Source organism: Aquila chrysaetos, chromosome 11 (genome assembly GCF_900496995.4).
Source record: "Aquila chrysaetos chrysaetos chromosome 11, bAquChr1.4, whole genome shotgun sequence".
Lineage (NCBI taxonomy): Eukaryota > Metazoa > Chordata > Aves > Accipitriformes > Accipitridae > Aquila > Aquila chrysaetos.
Window position 1 is genome coordinate 41375812 of NC_044014.1, and position 17933 is coordinate 41393744.

The 17933-nt window shown below is 38.6% G+C and overlaps 1 long non-coding RNA gene across 1 annotated transcript in view; it reads right to left on the reverse strand.

The window, feature by feature from the left end:
* LOC115348102 overlaps positions 1 to 10077 on the reverse strand; it is a 262022-nt gene extending 251945 nt beyond the window's left edge. Inside the window, exon 1 of the long non-coding RNA XR_005933549.1 lies at positions 10017 to 10077. This is a non-coding gene — a long non-coding RNA (uncharacterized LOC115348102). The remainder of the gene's footprint in view (positions 1 to 10016) is intronic.
* Between the last annotated feature and the right edge of the window lie 7856 nt (positions 10078 to 17933).

Sequence of the window (17933 nt, forward strand, 5' to 3'; positions counted from 1 at the left end):
CTAATAGTCAGACCATTGCAATCTGCTAGAGTGTTTGTGAAAGAAAAGAGTGTAAGCAATGACTGCAAGCTCATTGCAGTATTTCCACAAAACTAAAATGTGCTATATGGAGAAGGACAATCTTTCCATTTCTGTTACAGACAGAAATATCTCTGCTAGAGCACCACAGTTCCAAATAGAGGCAGAGGAGTTTGAGTGAGAGCATTAGCTGTTCAGCCATATTGTGCAGACTGCCAAGTACAGGTCATCCAGCTTTCCATAGTTAGAATACTCACTAGATGCAAGACAGAAAGGAGTGTAGTTATTCTATACAGAAGGCCTTCAAAATCCAGGTCTCCAAGGGAACCTGAACTGTAACCAGGTTCACAGGCCACTGGTCTTCAGAGAAAGAGAATACAATAATCTTACACCTTAAAATTAAAAAAGAAATATGGCATAAAAGAGTCAGGGCAATTCAGAGCAGCACTGCTGCTCTTGTCAGCTAATCAGCCAAATACTCCAGTTACAGGAATGGCTACAGCACACATACAATTCCTATTTTAATCTGTATACAGTAGTAGAGTTTGGGTTTTTTCAGCCACTGTTGTAATGTATTGATGTTTTACTGATGACATGACTCTGCTGTCCTTGGTCAGACCAAAGGTCCATGCAGCACAGCACATTATCTCTGACAATGATGGTTTAGGGGAAGAATATAAAACCACAGCAAGCCTATTTCATCTCTCCTCTAGCAAACCCTTCAAACTACCTGAGCCAGATGTTGTATCTTCATATTTTACAGCCTCTTCCAGGACTTTCTTTCGTGAACCTACCTTTATAATACAGTATTTAATCCAGCTGAATTTTTGGTATCCACAACATTTTTGAGCAATGAGTCACACAGTTTAATTATAGGACTGGAGAAAAAAAAGACTATTTCTTTTTGATTTTAAATACACTACCAAATATTCTCCCCACTGGGAGAAACATTTCTTAATCCTTCCCTATTCACTGTCTGTTTTCTCCTTATTATTTTACAGACTCCCTATTTCACACCACTTCAGTTATCTCTCCTCCGAGATGAAGACTTCTTGTCTACTTTGTCATTCCTTGTATGGAACAGCTTCAAAAATGCAATAAGCCTTATTGGGCTCCTCATCTATCTTTCTGAGAGGGGAGAGGTGGGCAGAAATGTATCGAACAAGATGTAGACACTGAGCACCAGACTGATATAGTCACAGAATTATCCAAAATAGCTCAGAAGTAATAACCCTTCATACACCCTTTATGTTACATGTACAGATTAGGACTGGTTTCTCCAATGTACAGTGCTTTGCATTTATCAACACCGGGCTTCATTTATCATTTGATACCTTAATCACTTCTTATTTTGAGATCCCAGTACACCTCTTCACAGCCACTTTAATTTTTTACTACCACAAATAATGTCATATTCAGCAAATGCTTCCTCTCTACTGTTACCCTTTCCTGAGACTATTTATGAATAGGTGATGAGATTTGTCTGGGACATGCTAGTTGTCTCCCTCCTCAGTGAAAATTAACTATTTAGTCCTTTTTTGGGATTTATGTCTTTTATCAATCTACAAGTCATGTTTTCTTTTTATCCTTTGACTTCTTAGTTCTTCTAAAAGCTTTCAGTGAGACCCCTCTTCTTGGAAATCCAAGTACAATTCCATACCTTAAGGCATTTTCTAACTATTAGTGTGTTTAGCCATCAGATTTTCTCTTAGATAATTGCACGTGAGACTTACATAGAAGCTAAAGGTTAAAAACACTGACTATGGACATATTTTAAGGAAGGAAGAGGTACTATACCTCATTTTCATTAGCTACAACACTATAGTATCGTGATACATCTACACAAGGCAGACAGAAATAGAAAAAAGCTACTTATTTGGCCACCTTAGAGAAAATACAGCTATTTTTATTGAAAAATAATCTGTAGTGTACCTTAACAATGTTAGGGGTACAAACTTTTTTTCACAGAGGATCATGCTTAAGCTTCCTTAGCATGACATATATTTACCTATAGTGTCAATTAAGACCTGCTGGGATGCTTGAACAGAGAATAATTTATTTCATTGAATGCTTGTGGAGAAACCCTCCCCCAAATAAGATCAGTTTTCCTTCTTTCTTTTCCCTCCCTCTCACCAAATACCCTTTAAACCCTCCCACAACAGGGAAGACAACAATACAGAATTTAAATGGTAGCCATAGCTTCTGGGAACTCTCCAAGCAATACCTCCTTTCACAAGGAAGGAAAATTACACAATAATACAGAAAAATGTGAGAAAGAAATATATCCTCCAGCTCTCTGGAAAAACAAAGTATTTTCCACTTAAAAAGCAAGGAAGACAAACTGTGCACAGCCTTGGGAGAAGGCAAAAAACCCTGCAGGAGCAAAATATATAAGATATGGCAGTCTGCCAAGGAATCAGGACTGGACAATAACACAAGATGGAAATACTATCTAAAACACTCCCATGGCCAATATGAACCAGTTTCTAGACACAGATAAGAGAGTTGGGAGTATTAAGTCTGGCAACACTTCCCTGCTTTGTCATGCCAACAGTATAATGGAAAATGAAACATTGATTGATTGAACTGCACATGACTTGCCATGAGATATGAACTGTATTACTTACAGAATCTTGAATAGATTCTCAGTAGCTCTGTTTTGTAACTAGCTAGTGTTTTATTTTGAACCGCTTTAGAACTATAATGTGCAGATGGAAGTGGATTTTACAGCCCCACTTTGCTTTATTTTGTGTTTCAGACTCTGCTGTGCCATGGCACAATGTGTATCTAGGGGATTGCAAACAAACCAGTGAAAGCCCCATGCAATAAAGTCCACACTTGGCTTTTAATTGTGTAAATGCTTAAAACACTCTGAACACACATCCTGCTCAACACAGCAGTCCTACAGGGCAGGCAGATTTTATTGAGCTGGGCTGTAAGTGGGTCCATAGTCAGGGCTCAGTGATATGCTGCAGGTCCTTATTCTGTTACCATGACTGGTGTCCTCAGATGTTCCTTGGAATTACAGGACAGCACTTTCTCGTGACAAAAATTGCAGTTGCTCTGACACTTGTTGCCAAGGTTGTGAAAGGCAGCAAGTAATTGCTTCCAAAATGCACAGAATCCCAAGAAGTGTGCTGAGTAACACTGCTACTTAAAGCCATTGAATACGTGCAGCTTCCCTGGTAATTATCCAAGATTACCAAGTGAGTTGGCAGTTCCCAACACATTTTTGATATTAAAATGCTGGGAAACTACTTAAATATTGACGCATTCATTATGAAAACATCTTTTCGGCATTTGCTTCCAATTAATCCTTGTGCTTCACCACAATCAGTTTTCCTCATTATATTCAAATGTGATTGCTATGTGAATGACTGAACTTGATTATGGAAATATTGGCTCACATTCCCTAAAACGGGCATTTGTAAGGAGGCTGTCAATTGGAAATATTTGGAAATCTATCAGGAGTTCAAGCACATTTTAAAAGGACATCTGTGTACAAGAAGCAATCAAAGTCAACAGTACTATCATACAGGCAACACTGGATAACGCAGCAGAGGTGCAGTTGGTGAGCATTATGTTGCATTAACAATATATATGGTTCAGCTGTACAATACCATTGCCAGTCCTAGCTGTATAGTTATGAACAGAATGGATATCAAGTAACAAATATGAACTTAAAGCTAAATCATGAGGTTGCGTCACAATCAGCTGGATATCAAACAGGGAGTAATTTGTTTTCAGAAGCCAAAAGGCTAAACACAAGATCTGTTATTAAAGAGCATTTGCAGTACAAAAACAAATGCTTTCCTGGCACAGACACAACAGAAATCATAGCCATGTCTATCATCCAAATGGTTTGTTTTAGAAATGAATTCCATAAATTTTCAAACAGCTGCACAGGACTTAGCTTCACAAATCTATTAAAGTAAATAAAGCATGAACACTGCCCGTCTACTCATCTAGTTGGAGTTTATTTTTTTTAAGCTGCTTGCTGGATTTATTCATATTGCTGTATTTGACTTTTGAGGGAATTGTTCTCATTAAACAGGTGGATTACAAATATTTCATTGTGAAAGGACAGAAGGCTCGGTTCAAGCTTTCTAATACATTTTAGCCAGCATTCATTTCTGATAATCAGCAACATCCTTTAAATTGCAGTCCCAACTAATTTACACATGCCAAGCTGCCCACTGTAACTAAAGAGTTTCAGTAGCAGAGAGTTCATTTTGCCCTGATTAGCTCTCTGATACGCTCCAATACATGGGGCAGAAATTGCCTACCTTAGCCCATGCAACACGGGAGGATATCTGTTCTTCTATTGCAACAACACGATAATTTTCCCAAATATGCTGCTGTTGACTGTAGTGAGAACTCCTTGCTACTGAGGCTAAGTTAATCTATGTGATTAAGCAGCACTAGATAAATCTCAAGACCTGAGAATTCAGGGTTTTTTCTGTTATGGTTTGTGCTGTGCTCAACCTGTGACAGAACAGGGAATGTTGGCTTGTACAGCTGTGAACAACCACCAAAAAACCCCACCCAAACTAAATCAAATAGGGAGAAAACAAACCCATTTTAAATTTGGGGGGTGTGTATTATTATTTTTTATTCTCTCAAAAATCTGCCTATTTGCAATATGCAATATTGTTAGCTTGCAAAAATAGTAACTGAAATCTGACTCGAAAAGGTTTGAAGATTAGTGACTGTCAGGAAACAGACAATGAAATCCAACCACTGAAATTTTAAAGCCATTTTTGCAATGTTGAAAAGTGCAACTATTTTTGACACCAGTTTAAAACGGATCAAGTATTGCAGTTTGCAACTGTGGAATTATTGCAGTCAAAAGCAAAAGCTAAAACCCAGGAAAGACTCATAGGACCTGTTACAGGGTCCTGCTGCAGCCATTTTTGTACACAACGGTCAACACTTTTCATTATTTCTCATAAAACAAGAATTCTACATTCACAATTTTGTTTGCAAATTATAACATCTGAGAGAGCAGACATTCTTCTCATAAAGAAAGCCTAAGTAAGTTAAATTCAAAAGGACAGAAGAAGGAAACTAGACTAATTTGCATATCCCAACCAAACTGTAAGACTTGAAATATCTGAGGTGAATAGAGGTATCACTTCCAGGTGTTCATCTAGCAGATATTATTTTAGAAATGCATATACAAGTGTATGTGCCCTAGCTAGCTGCTCAATGTTGAAGACAACCACAAAACCCCAATGTAGTCTTTGACAGATTGGTACAAACGAGAAAAAGACGACTGTATAAACACAGAGGCCATGTTTGTAGGAACTCATTAATGGCAAATTAAAGCATGAAACATGAGAAGGTGGAACATGCCTGTACTTGTTCCAGCCACCAGTAAAAGTGAGGCTTTACCACTGAATGGTATTTTGTGCAAATCAGGCTGGTTTCTTTCCACTCACAAGCTCCTACTGAATCAATCACCAGGTTGTTCTCAGGATATTTTTGGTTGACTGAGTGTCAGAAATGTTTTTTTAATGGAAGAATGACAGATTAAGAGAGGCAGATGTTCAAGCTTGCATATTAAAATAGGTGTCCCTGTAAGCTGTTTCCCGACATATTTCTATGACCTACAGCCCACTTAGGCAAACAAGAGGGCACACAGGTAGTAAACCTCACCAGTGATCCCAGACTGAACTGTATCTTAATGAATTACGTTCTGAAGGATTTTATTATTTCTCATCAAGACCAAAGGTACTACTTCTGAAAATAAGAAGTTGATGCTTTCTGTCTGATAGCTGCAAACTTCCTATTATGGACAATGTCTTTGGGACTCTGGAATTAATCCCTCTTCCATGCTTGATTTTCTTCCAGTAGAATAACCCTCAATAGAAAATGTACTCAAATGCAAGCAATAACCACTATTCAACACATCCAGGTGCTGTTCCCTCACATCAAGTAGTTTGACCGAGAACCGCATGGTTTATGCAATCAGAGGGGTTTCAGAAATAAGCTGTTTAGCACCACAACATACTTAAGAGTAGACACAGGAGAGCCACTTGCTGAGGTGCCTTTCTAGGTGAAAGGCAGGCTACCAGAGACGCTATCAATGCCAAGAATATATCAAACATGTCAGTGTTTGTGGAGAGGTCTGCCTGGGATTCTTCAGCCCAGATTCTGCCATGAGAATGCTTTGTGGAAACTGAATCTAGCAGATACGTGTTTTCAGGCTGCAAAACAACTGCTAGAAATGAAAAAAAAACAAAAACAAAAAAACCTAAAAAAAATTTAAAAATTGTTTGCTGTCACGGTCAATCTGAGATACAATAAGGAAACAAGGGGCAGCCAATTTGCTAGCACTGACAGGATGAATTGAGAAAGGCAGCCCATGCAACTAGGAAACTAAAAAATCCAAATGTGCAAAGAATATGCTGCACTGCACAACAGATGTAGCAATCACCATCTCCTCAGGGGGGTTGTGTGTGTATGTCAACACAATGAAGACCCTTCCTAGCAGTGAACACTTACAGGCTAATAGCCCCTGTTGTGTAGGAGGGTCCTGAACCCAAGCTGGAAATGATGTTCAGGAGAAATCCTCCTCACAAGAGGTAAATACACCCTTGGGTCATGAACCTTAGTTACAAGTTGCAGGCTACAGTGTTGGGTAATTCACCTCCCAGGAAGACAGCCAGGTTCGTGTAAAGTTGCTGAAACTGAAAAATGGAAGAATGCTGATGGGTGCAGAAAAGCTCACTAGGGGAAGTTAAAAGAATTTATATAGAAGATAGGATGGAAGCTAGAAATAATCAAATAGGAAATAGCAAAGAATAGCAACAGTTCTACATAGGAGAAAGAGTTCTACAGAGAAACAAATTGAAAACAACTTACACATGTATTTCTGCAGCCAGTAAGCAATAAGATGGGGAACTAGACTGCCTACTTGACTAGCTTGCCTACACACTTTTAACTGACAACATTAAATATGGGCATAATGAGCATACAGGATGCCTAGTGGAAAGCAAACAATCAAAGCCACTGTAACATGAAAGTCAAAGCATATATAAAAGATGGAGCAAGCTGTACCAAGCAGTAAGTAGTGTCGTATGTTGAGTAGTTTAAAACTAATCAGCCAAGCCCTCTAGCCAGGTTAATAAGATGCGATCCCATGGAACTGATATTCTGGGCAAAGAGGAGTAATATACTATAGCATTATATTATCAACTATGCAATGACATGGTGACAGGAAATCTTGACTTATACCTAGTGGAGAGTGGTAAACATACTGGGACACATTGCCAGGAATCATCATTTCATGGGCAGTCAGGAAACTCAGAGAGGAGGAAGCAACTCTTGGCTTAGTTGGAAGCACTGCACTGGAACAGGTTTTTCTTTTTTATTTTCTTTTCTATTTTTTTTAAACAAGTAAAATTCTTAAAGGCAGTATGAAGGGTATTCAAAGACAACTTTGTTCACAAATAAATCGTGCCTACTAAAAACTTAAGAGAGAAACCAAAAGAACCTGATGCTGCTAAACAGCAGAGTAAGAGGTTTCATGTCCAGATGAAGAAGCCAGAGAGGATTGTAAACTCTGGCAGGAGTAATATATATGACACAAGAGAAAAAAGTGTTTGAGGAACAACTTTAAAAAGGCATAAAAACACAGAAGAAAGAATCCTGCTGGAAATCTTTAGGACCAAAAAATGATGAAGATCTAAACGAAGTGCTTAGAGAAGATAAAGCCATAGCACAAAAAAATAAATGCATTTCTTGCATGTGTTTGTGGTGGAGGAGGTTGGAAAGACTCCTATGCTGGAATCTCTACAGCGGTATACGAGAGCACCTATCTCAAATCAAAATTAATGACAGAATACAAAGGTTTTCTAATGAGCAAATGAGCAGTATCAGATCACCAGAACCACATGGTAACTGCCAATAGCATAAAGAAACTCAAGACTTAACTACCAATGGTGCTATTCAACTTCTAGCTTAAGTTTACTTTGATACCAAAGAAGATCTGGGCAATCACAGACCAGTAAAGCCAGGCAAATTGGTGGAAATTGTTTTAAAGACTAGAATGAGTGGCCTTATAGACAAATATATTTATTTGCAATGAGAGAAACAGATTTTGTGAAGGAAGTCATGCCTCATTATCTATCAAAATATTTTCTAAAGGCATCCATCAGCAGCTATATTGACAACAGAAATCCAGGCTATATTTATATACTCAAGGGCATTTGACAAGTCCTTAGCCACAAGATCTTAAAGGAACAGCTGATACAGAGTAAGAAAATCTTCAAATGGATAAACAAATGGTTAAAAAGCAGTAAACAGAAGTAAATTTTTAGAGCACAAGGAGGTGATGAAGGCAACGTGATTTAATAGGCAAAACAGATTAGCAGGGAAACAGAGAGGTGACATGGTTCACTTTTATCACCCTCAGGGTCCCAGACAGTCTGACCTCTGTACTTAGCTGTCCAATGCTCAGCGCACACTCTCAGGAAGGAATAGATACACCCGAACAGATAGCTCCCTTCCGTCTCGAAAGGCAGAATCTATGTATATGGAGCTGGCATTTATCAAATGATTTTTTTTTTACAAAAGGTAAAGATTAAATACCTGATGACTAGAGACAAAAGCAACTTTGGAAATCTATTTTTCCATCATAAAGATTGGTCAGGTATTTTCTGTTGAAAAGATTTGGTTTGAGGAACCTGAAATACTAAAGAAAGAGTCAGTTTATATTTCAGTTCAACTGAAATCCTATGCACTTTTATTACAATCAAGAAGAGAGGCACTCCATCCACAAAGAGATGCTCTATATTTAGGCCTGAATGACCTTTCAGTTCTTCCACAGCTAATATTCATACCAACTTTTAAAGAAGTTAGCTTAAGTGGGGAAAACCATCCCTTTTTGATTCTTCTTATTCCCTCTGCACATCCCTTCTCCACCCCAGTTAGCCTTTCTTTCATTATCAAAACTGTGCTTTGTGTATCTCCAAATTTTAGATACCCTTACAACTGCTGGACCAACAGAGACTTATTTTTCTTCAGTCCCCTGGCAGCACTCAGAGCAAAAGCTGAGTAGGTGCAGGAGCAGGTAGAGGACGTAGACGTTGCCTGCTCTGATAGCCTTCGCCACCCACGTGTTACAATCAGGCTGGGCCAGATAGCAGAGGAACGGTTGGTGTCATTCCACCGGCTCTCCTCTGCTATAAAACTGAACTTTATAGCTGTCAGCACTGGGAATGAATGAGGTTATATTCTCCCACCCCTGAACTGGCAATATTCAATTTAACCCCTGTTGCTGAGAAGTCTCAAGCTGCCTCTTCTGAAAAATTTTTTCGGTTGCCATCGGGTCAAACATAGTGGGCCCTAGGAGGAGAATGGTGCTTCCTAGTGCTACTGCTGTAAAACAGTAACTGCTTCCACCTTCTCCTGCAGATCAGTATTACCTAGCTCAGGTGGGTATTTAACTGTTCCTACCATGCACAGTAGCCACACTGGAGAAGAGCATGAAGAATTGGGGCAGAGTGCTATTTTTTTCCATTGAAATTTCATGAGAAATTACTGGAAACAATAGGGTAGGGTCCTCACATAAGGTAACAGATTTTCTATTTCAAAAATAATAGGAGACAACCCCCAAAACCTCTAGCTTACATAAAAATGTTAAAAGATTTGAAATACTGAATATGGAATATTGAAATTAACTGAGTTCTGTTCTCTTTCAAAAAGAGTATTCATCCCACATCAAGAAGATATATATTCCCCTCCGACTTTTCCTTGAAACATTCTATATATGTGAGAGCAAAACAGAAAAAAAATTATTTTCATACATTCTGAGAACCACTACAGTGGGATCTCTCTACTACTATTTGTAGAAGTATCCTAAGTATTCAGGTGATTTATTTTTAGAAAATAAATTTTTTTGAGGTCTTTGATCCTCAAAATGTTATTAATTTTAAGAAAATAAGCTTTCTAAGAATTAAAAGCAGATGTGTTTTAGTCAATATTTCACATACCTTATGGAATTTGCTTGCCTGAAACTTTACTCATGTAAGTCCATCAGTTGGCCCATCCCACGCATCAAACAAAAAGCTGCAGAAAGACAAACAGAAGTGCTCATGAACTGTTATGAAGGATTTTGCTTTCTAAGACTACACAGAAAATACTGATGAATAATAAATTATATTACACCTATTCCAAAGAGATTTTCATGCATTTCTGCCAATGCAAAACAGTTCTATATCCATATGAAATGACAATGAAATTAAAAAAAAGAAAAAGAGAAGTCAAGAACTTCTGCATTAGTATAAGGGAAATAGTCAAGGAAGTGCCTAGTCTACAAACTAAGACAAGAAACTGAATTTACAATATGCATTTTTTTCCACTACACACTTCAGGCCTATCAATATTTGTTTCACATCAGCAAATTAGATATAACACATTCACATTTAAAATAGCATAAAACCACATGTCTGCTCCTTCTTGCTGTTATCTGTCATCTATGTTTTTTATTGATGTACAATAAAAATCAAGTAAATATTATTTTAATTTGGCAGTGGCTGAGATGATGTTTACTGATCATATCAACAAGACCAATAAAATAAAATAAAAATCAGAAGTAATGTTAAGAAATACAAGATAGCTCCTCAGATTGATGTAGTGGTATGGTCTATCTCATTTCTTTAAGTTTTAAACATAGCAAAGTTAATTATGAGAATAATTAGAACAAAATAATTAGATTATCATGTAATTGGTTTTAGGGGAAACAAATCTTTAAAAAATCCTAGAGGCTACAGAAAGGCCCCAGGAGACGCGAGTAGAGCTGTTAGGAGGCCTTAACTATGATGTCAATTTATTTGCGTCCAGCTGTGTTTATTGAACAATGATTAAAAAAGGAAAAATGCCTACAAGATATTTACTGGGTATGTAAATCAATACCCTTCACTACTAGAAAGCTAGCAGTATGTTGGCCATAAACCAGCAGATTCAAGGCATGCTGAACACAGCGGTGATGGGAAGAGAGAGTGGCTTTGTTTTAACAAGCTATACTAGCACCCTAAGCAGTGCACTCAAAACAGTCATGGAAATTATTGATGGGCAGAGGGGAGACAAAGCATTTTGGTATACGTCTGCTGGGAAGAAATGAAGAATACTCTAGTTTCGGCAAACAGCAATAAGAAAGCGTAAAGACAGCAGACACTGCCCTGGAAAGGAGGCAGTGAGGATTAGGATTAGGATTTCACTTATCGACTGCGGCAGTGGTTACCTAAACCAGAGGGTGATAGCATAAGAATCTAATTTCAGCCCCAAGGCAGTTAGGTGTGTGCCATCTAAAGAAGCTGTACTTACATCACTGCCTTTTTAAAAGCTTTAACTCAGCATCACTTGTGCTCAAATCATCTCTGATTTAGAACTGTTTTGGTTTTCAAATAACCCGTATTTCTGTGATATCCCATGTGGAAATTGGAGTTTGGAGTGGAGTTTGCCCTGCTGTGGAATTTCTACAGTGGTAAAAGTCTGCGTAAATCACAGCTGGCCATAGGCTTAATTCATGTGCAACTTGTGAAGTTCTCCAACAGGACAAAGCTACTCAAAGCACTCCTGTAGTTACAGCAGCCCAGGATGACACCACTACCACTAGGCCAGTTACTACACCCATGGAAACAGCTCCTTCTGCTCTAGTAGCTTATGCATCAGCCTCACAATACATTTTCTTCAATATATACTTCTAATAGGTACCTGAAATAACACATCCCTAGCTGCATATCAGCTGTTCAGGAGCCTGGCAGCCGCCAAGGCTGTTTTATCATGGGGAAAGAAGTCTTTTCTTGCAATATACTTTCCACAGCACTGCTTATACTGAGAGTGATAGAGTGGTAAGGACAATCCCTTCTCACTGAAATACTGTGTTTCATTTGATTTAAAACATTTTATATGACAATCTAGTCTGACTGGAGAGGGTAATTACATTTAAGCTATTCATGTCACTTGAATCTGAGCCCCGATTGTTGGACTTTAAATCTATCTCTTAAGCTTGTCCAAACATAGAGCATCTACTCAAGACACCCATGCTTGCAAAGAGTCTGGAGGAAAAACTGATGCCTTCTTTCGTAGAACTGCGTGATATGTATGGATGGTTAATTCAGCGACAGCAATTAAGTTCTTCGTGTGAGTTATTAAGCATTAAGTTTTTTTTGGTTTTTTGTTTTTTTTTAATTTTTCCAATTATTCTCTTATGAGGAAGAAGTACTCCAATGCTGGCATTAACAAAGAAAAATACATCGCTGAAGCTAGCTATGCCACTCGGGAGCTGTCTGCTGTAAAAGAAAAGTTTCAGTCTAGTAAAACAGAAAGGCTGATCTCAGAGTTCCTAAAAGAAATAGACATGCTCCAGAGGGAGTTATGATTTAATGACAGTTCTGACAGTTTTTATGAGATTGCCTGAAATATCAGAATTTTTGTCAAATATGTCTCTAAAGAATTAGCAAGAAATGACAACTGGGATGGCACCGCAACCTGGGCTTTTCCAAAATGAAAACATTGAATATGAGGAAATACTTTTTGTCACATGAGGCTATAAAAAGTAGTGGAAAACCCATATCTAGAGGCATTTAAAAACTGGTAATGGTTGGCAGCAATCAGATGCACCTAAGTAGAAAACAAGTCAGGATATTAATAGATCAACTCTATTACATCATCTTAAACAAAAAGAGGGTCAAGCGTACAGAGTAGGTGTGCTTTGATTTGAGCAATAACGAAGCAGTTTATAGCTATGCAAATCAAACTACAACGCAGAAGCAATATGATTTATGCATTCTATAACACTATTTATTACCATTACTATACAGCTGTATCAAAGACTGATTTTTAGTTACTGCATCTAAACTACTTCTATCACTCCTTGATTAGGAAAATTCTGTAAGTCTTTAAATTACCTGACCCTTAATCCTGCCTTCGCTCCTGTGTTACACCACCACAAATAACATCACTGAGCAAACTTTTTCACCCAAAGTTCTTAACGGTCCTCTGTAATTTCCATTTCACAGATAGAAGGACCAGAGAAGTGATTTGGTTACTTAACAAGCCAGGAACCAACCACACTGAATTCAGCCTCCTAATGCTGTTTAATACACTACCCATCTGAGCAAACAGCCCTGCAGGGTCAGGACGCAGCCGAGCTAAAAGTCAAAAGGAACATGCCATTTCTTGATAGCAAGTAGATGATGTATTCCCTTCTGCTGCCCTGGCAGGTCACGTTTGGAAAACGAGCATGTGTCTGCATGCAGACAAGCGGAGGATCACACACAGATACCACACTGCTGCACTGCACTTTTAGCAACCTTTTCAGTTTGCCCGTTTTTCCCATAATTATTGAGTCCTCTCCAATGCAGATCTTGTAGGGTATATAGCAAAGCATTATAAGGGATGAAGGCTAGCACATGGTGAAGCCTTAGAGAACTAGTTTCTCAAAGAGAAGAAAACACAACCACCAGCTTAATAGATTCCACTGTGCTAACCTTGTGAATGTTTTTGCTTGACAGGACTGCTTATGGATTAAGAAGAAATTACCCTACTCTGCTATTTCTAATAATCATAATTCCCTTGCTATTCTTAGATAATCTATATATTGAAATCTCCATAAAGAAGACAGTTCATTATTAAATTCTTCACATTTTGAGCATGGTAAATTATCTAGTTGACATTCAAGTTTGGACTGTCTTTTTTTGTGACTGAGTCTGATTGCTCTCGCTCACCAGCATGTTCACATAACGTTATTTTTATTTTTACTGGATAAATTGAATGATTAAGCTCTAAGACATACAGGACGCACCGCAGTCCTTATCATGCTAGAGAGACAGACAACAACAATATCGAGCATGAATACAAGCTACTATTATAAAACACAGTGCCATTTGCACACAATGAATTAGGTTTAGAAAAGATACGCTAAGCGCTAGAGAAAGCAGTTTTTACAGTGTTCATTGTATACTATTTTGATATCTCAAGAAGAGTGGCTAATGCTAAGTGGTATACTTGGCAGCTGTTAAGTCTTGAGGTCATTATGGGATTTCTTGGCACAACTAGATTATTTATTTGATGAAATTTCACTAAGACATTTTTTCTCCGGAATTCATCATTATGTCACTCAGGAAAATATGCTGACATTAATTGGTGTTTACATTAACATTCATCTATTCAGTGCTTCAGTGGCAAATACATTCCTTGTAGAGACATGAAAAACAGAGAAACAACAATCTTGTTCAATCTCTGACTTTCCAACATGAGCCGTCTGATGAATATACTATGTACAGGGAAGGCAAACTAAAAAAAAAAACCCAAGCAATTAGTGGATAAACTCTAATCATACAAATAAGGCTAATTATACAGACGGGAAATCTTTTCAGTTCAGTAAAATCAGACACTAAACATTCCTCCCATTCATAGAAAAAGCCTTCATACCATGCAAACAAGCAAGCACGTGAAAACCAGTGAGCTAATCAAGCTGATTCTTCTATAAAGAACCTCCATGCTCTGTAAAGGAAGAAAAAACATCAATTCTGGTTTTGTACACTGGAGACCCACACGGATGCTACTATAGCTAGGGCCTGTGCTTTGTAATGAAAGACATGGGAGAAGCAGAAAAGAGAGTAATTGCAAATCGATGCTGTACTCTAGATGGAGCGGGCAGAGGCAGCAAAAGCAACCAGCAGGCTTGTTTCAGAGCTGTGCTGGCTGCACAGAACAGGTTATTGCAAGAAGACTGGGAGCAAGCGTGCTCGCCAAGCTACTTCTACCAAAGGCCCCAAAATAAGAGCATATGTTCCTTTATACACGGGGCCTGGATTACAGTAGGGTTCAGCCCTGCACTCTCCACTGGCTGACTGCTCTCAAAAAACAATTCCCCGCAGCATGTCACCATCATCAAGCACCCAGCCTATGCCTTGAGTACTATCATGTATCTTCATCATACAGCTAAGAAAAAAACCTGGCGTCACACAAGAATCATCTCCCTGCACCCATCTGCTGCACTCCCAGAAGGAGGCACCATGCGAGTTTAGAATCTGCAATACTTCCATAAACGGATGGGATGCCAATTTTTGCGTAAGAAGCCAAAGGATTAAGGGACTAAAATTAAACAGTTATTTACTGTGGCAGCACATTCAACATATATATGACCACTTAATTGTTAAACTGAACATTAAATAACAAGATTTGGTAAAGTGCTTTTTACATTGTCGCTTTTTTTTTCATTTGTCAACTTACAGCATGTGTGTGTGTATATGTATTTTAGCACTCACTGTATTTCATTAAATTATTTCTTTGGCTGTGACACCATAGCTGCATGAGTACAGAACAACTGCTGGATAATTAGAGTGAAGGTTGACTGTTTAGAATATTATTCCAATAATTAAGTTTGGATTCTCCAAATTCTACAAAAAATATTTAATACTATTTAAAACCTCTTTCATATAATATTTGCATTCTATGTGCAAGTGCAGAATACTGCCAGTACTTCTGTTATGTAGCTGCCATGTAATAAACTAGAAATGCTGATAACTTCTTCATTACGGCAGTAAAAAAAAAATTGTATGACTTGAACACTTACTATATTTCTAGTGTTTGTATTTATTAAGAAGAAAGCAGACCACTCCCACATAAAAACACCTTAATACTGAGGAAACCTCTTAGCTTTGTAAATTCCAATTCCTGCTTCCACCAAGTTTCAAGGCTTGTTTGATCTGGTATCCTCCAACTTTGGCAAAAGTGCTATAAAGCAGTATAAACAACACTGGAATTCTAGAGAGGACTGCCAGCTGCTGGAGTTATTGAGAGCTGTTACCAAGTTGTGACAAGTAATAGCTGCCACAGGAGGTTATGCAGAGGCACGCTGGAAGTTAGACCACCCTGCATGGAAAACAGTAAGAGGTCTCAAAATAGGACATGAGCACAGTCCAGCACTGGTAAAAATTTGTTTTCATCAGGCAGTCAAATGAGCGGAGTATACACTTACTGCCCAGATTTTCTAAATTTCAGCAGCACATTGCCCCAACTACTCTACCTGGACCAAGTGCTCCTATGCACTTGATGCTTCACCAGATGGACTGGGACAGACAACAACTGATATGCTTGTTTTCCATAACACTATTCCCTTGCCCACAAGCCTGACTGATGGACCAGACGGATTCCACAGGATGTAACAAGCCTTGAAGATTACTCTGAAAATGGACAGCTATTCCTGGATGCTTGTCTGACAACATAAACGTGTACCTAAGATGACATATTACTAGCTACGCAAGAGTCTGAGAGCATGAATCTATGAAAACGGCAACATGCTGACTGTTGGTGAGTGCTACTGCTCTTAGCATGTCATCTTTGGCAAATTCTCCTTACCTACCTTACCACGTGCAAAGCATGAGTAGGAAACCAAAACTATCATCATCTACCCTGGTCCATTCTCATGACTCATTTCATATCCCCTTTTCCTTCAAGCAATTGCAGGACAGGATTAAAACTCTGATGTCAGGCTTCAGTCAGGTCTTAGTAACACTCAACAAAGAAAAAAGTATTGTTTGCAGATGCAAAACCACCTCTCATTTTTTTTTTTTTCCCCAGCATGAAACATGCCAATGAGATACACTGAGGCTGCCCTTCAGAGACACAGCTCAAACATCAATAGCAGAACAGCGCAGACACCCCTCTACTGCCTGTCTGAAGGTACTCAGCAGATTTCTGCACTCTGGATCAAGTCTGCCAGAAATCACTGCCTTATCCTTTTGGGCAGATTCAGATTTCCAGGGAAATCCACATGGAGTCAGGGACTGCTCAGCGTAAGCAAAGGTGACCAAAGTGTTATTTCTATCTCTGTAGGGATTCATCTGATTGTTTATGGAGCTGAAAAGACTAATGGTAAAGGTTTATCTAGCATACAATAGTCAAGAGTAATTCAGAAAACTTTCCACTTGACATAGCAGCAATGACCCAAAACTATAAATGAACCAGCTTTAGAGCTCCTACACAAGGTGAAAAATACACAACACGCTGCACAAGTCAAAATACTGATTCAACATAAATTCACGCTTTAGTTCAAATGTGATAACCTTTTTTTTTTTTTTTTTCCCTGAAGAGTTAGCTTTGTACCATAGAGTTTCTCCCAGATAGTGCCTCATCCAACCTTGCCATTGTATCACTATGCTTGACCCGGTATCATTTGCTGTTCTACAGTTGATGTGAAAACTTAAAACCTGTTTAGACTTCATATAGCACATAGTGATTTGAAAGAACTGGATCACGTGCTGCATGCTATATCAGCTTGGTGTGTTATGCTGTGGGTACCTAGTAAAATAATGGAAGCACAGCCTGCCTCCACTCTTGCAGCTCTTCTGCATTGACTTGGTACTGGAAGAGATGGTTGCTTTCTAATTACAGACACACATCTGTTGATTACGTACAGAACCTTGAACCTGTCTGTAGACTACACCACAGTACTGAGAGAGACAGCTTTGCTTAAACATACTAATAATTTACCAAGTATATTGCAGAGGTGACGAACGGTTTCTTGCAACCTGCTGATGCTTCCTTAGCCACACAATTAGCTCACCCAGCTGCATTTATAGAAAATGATGGGATCCTGCTGGGCACTAGCAAGGAGCTGGCAGAATGTCTGTTCTGTTATGTACTGTTCTTGAGCAGCTTAATTTACAGGGCTGGTTTAGGTCAGTGCTACTTAAGAGACACAAAGGAAACTGTCAACAGCTTTTACCTGGGATTTTGCAAGAACCTGCTTTCACTTAAGAGATTTGCCTTCTATTGGTTATAATGATATCCTCCCCTACCCTCCCATTTCCTCGCACCAGCCTCTATCTGCTACTTGCTTATGATGATAAATATTCACAAACCTAGGAACATGAAGTGACTGATTTTTTTATTAGATT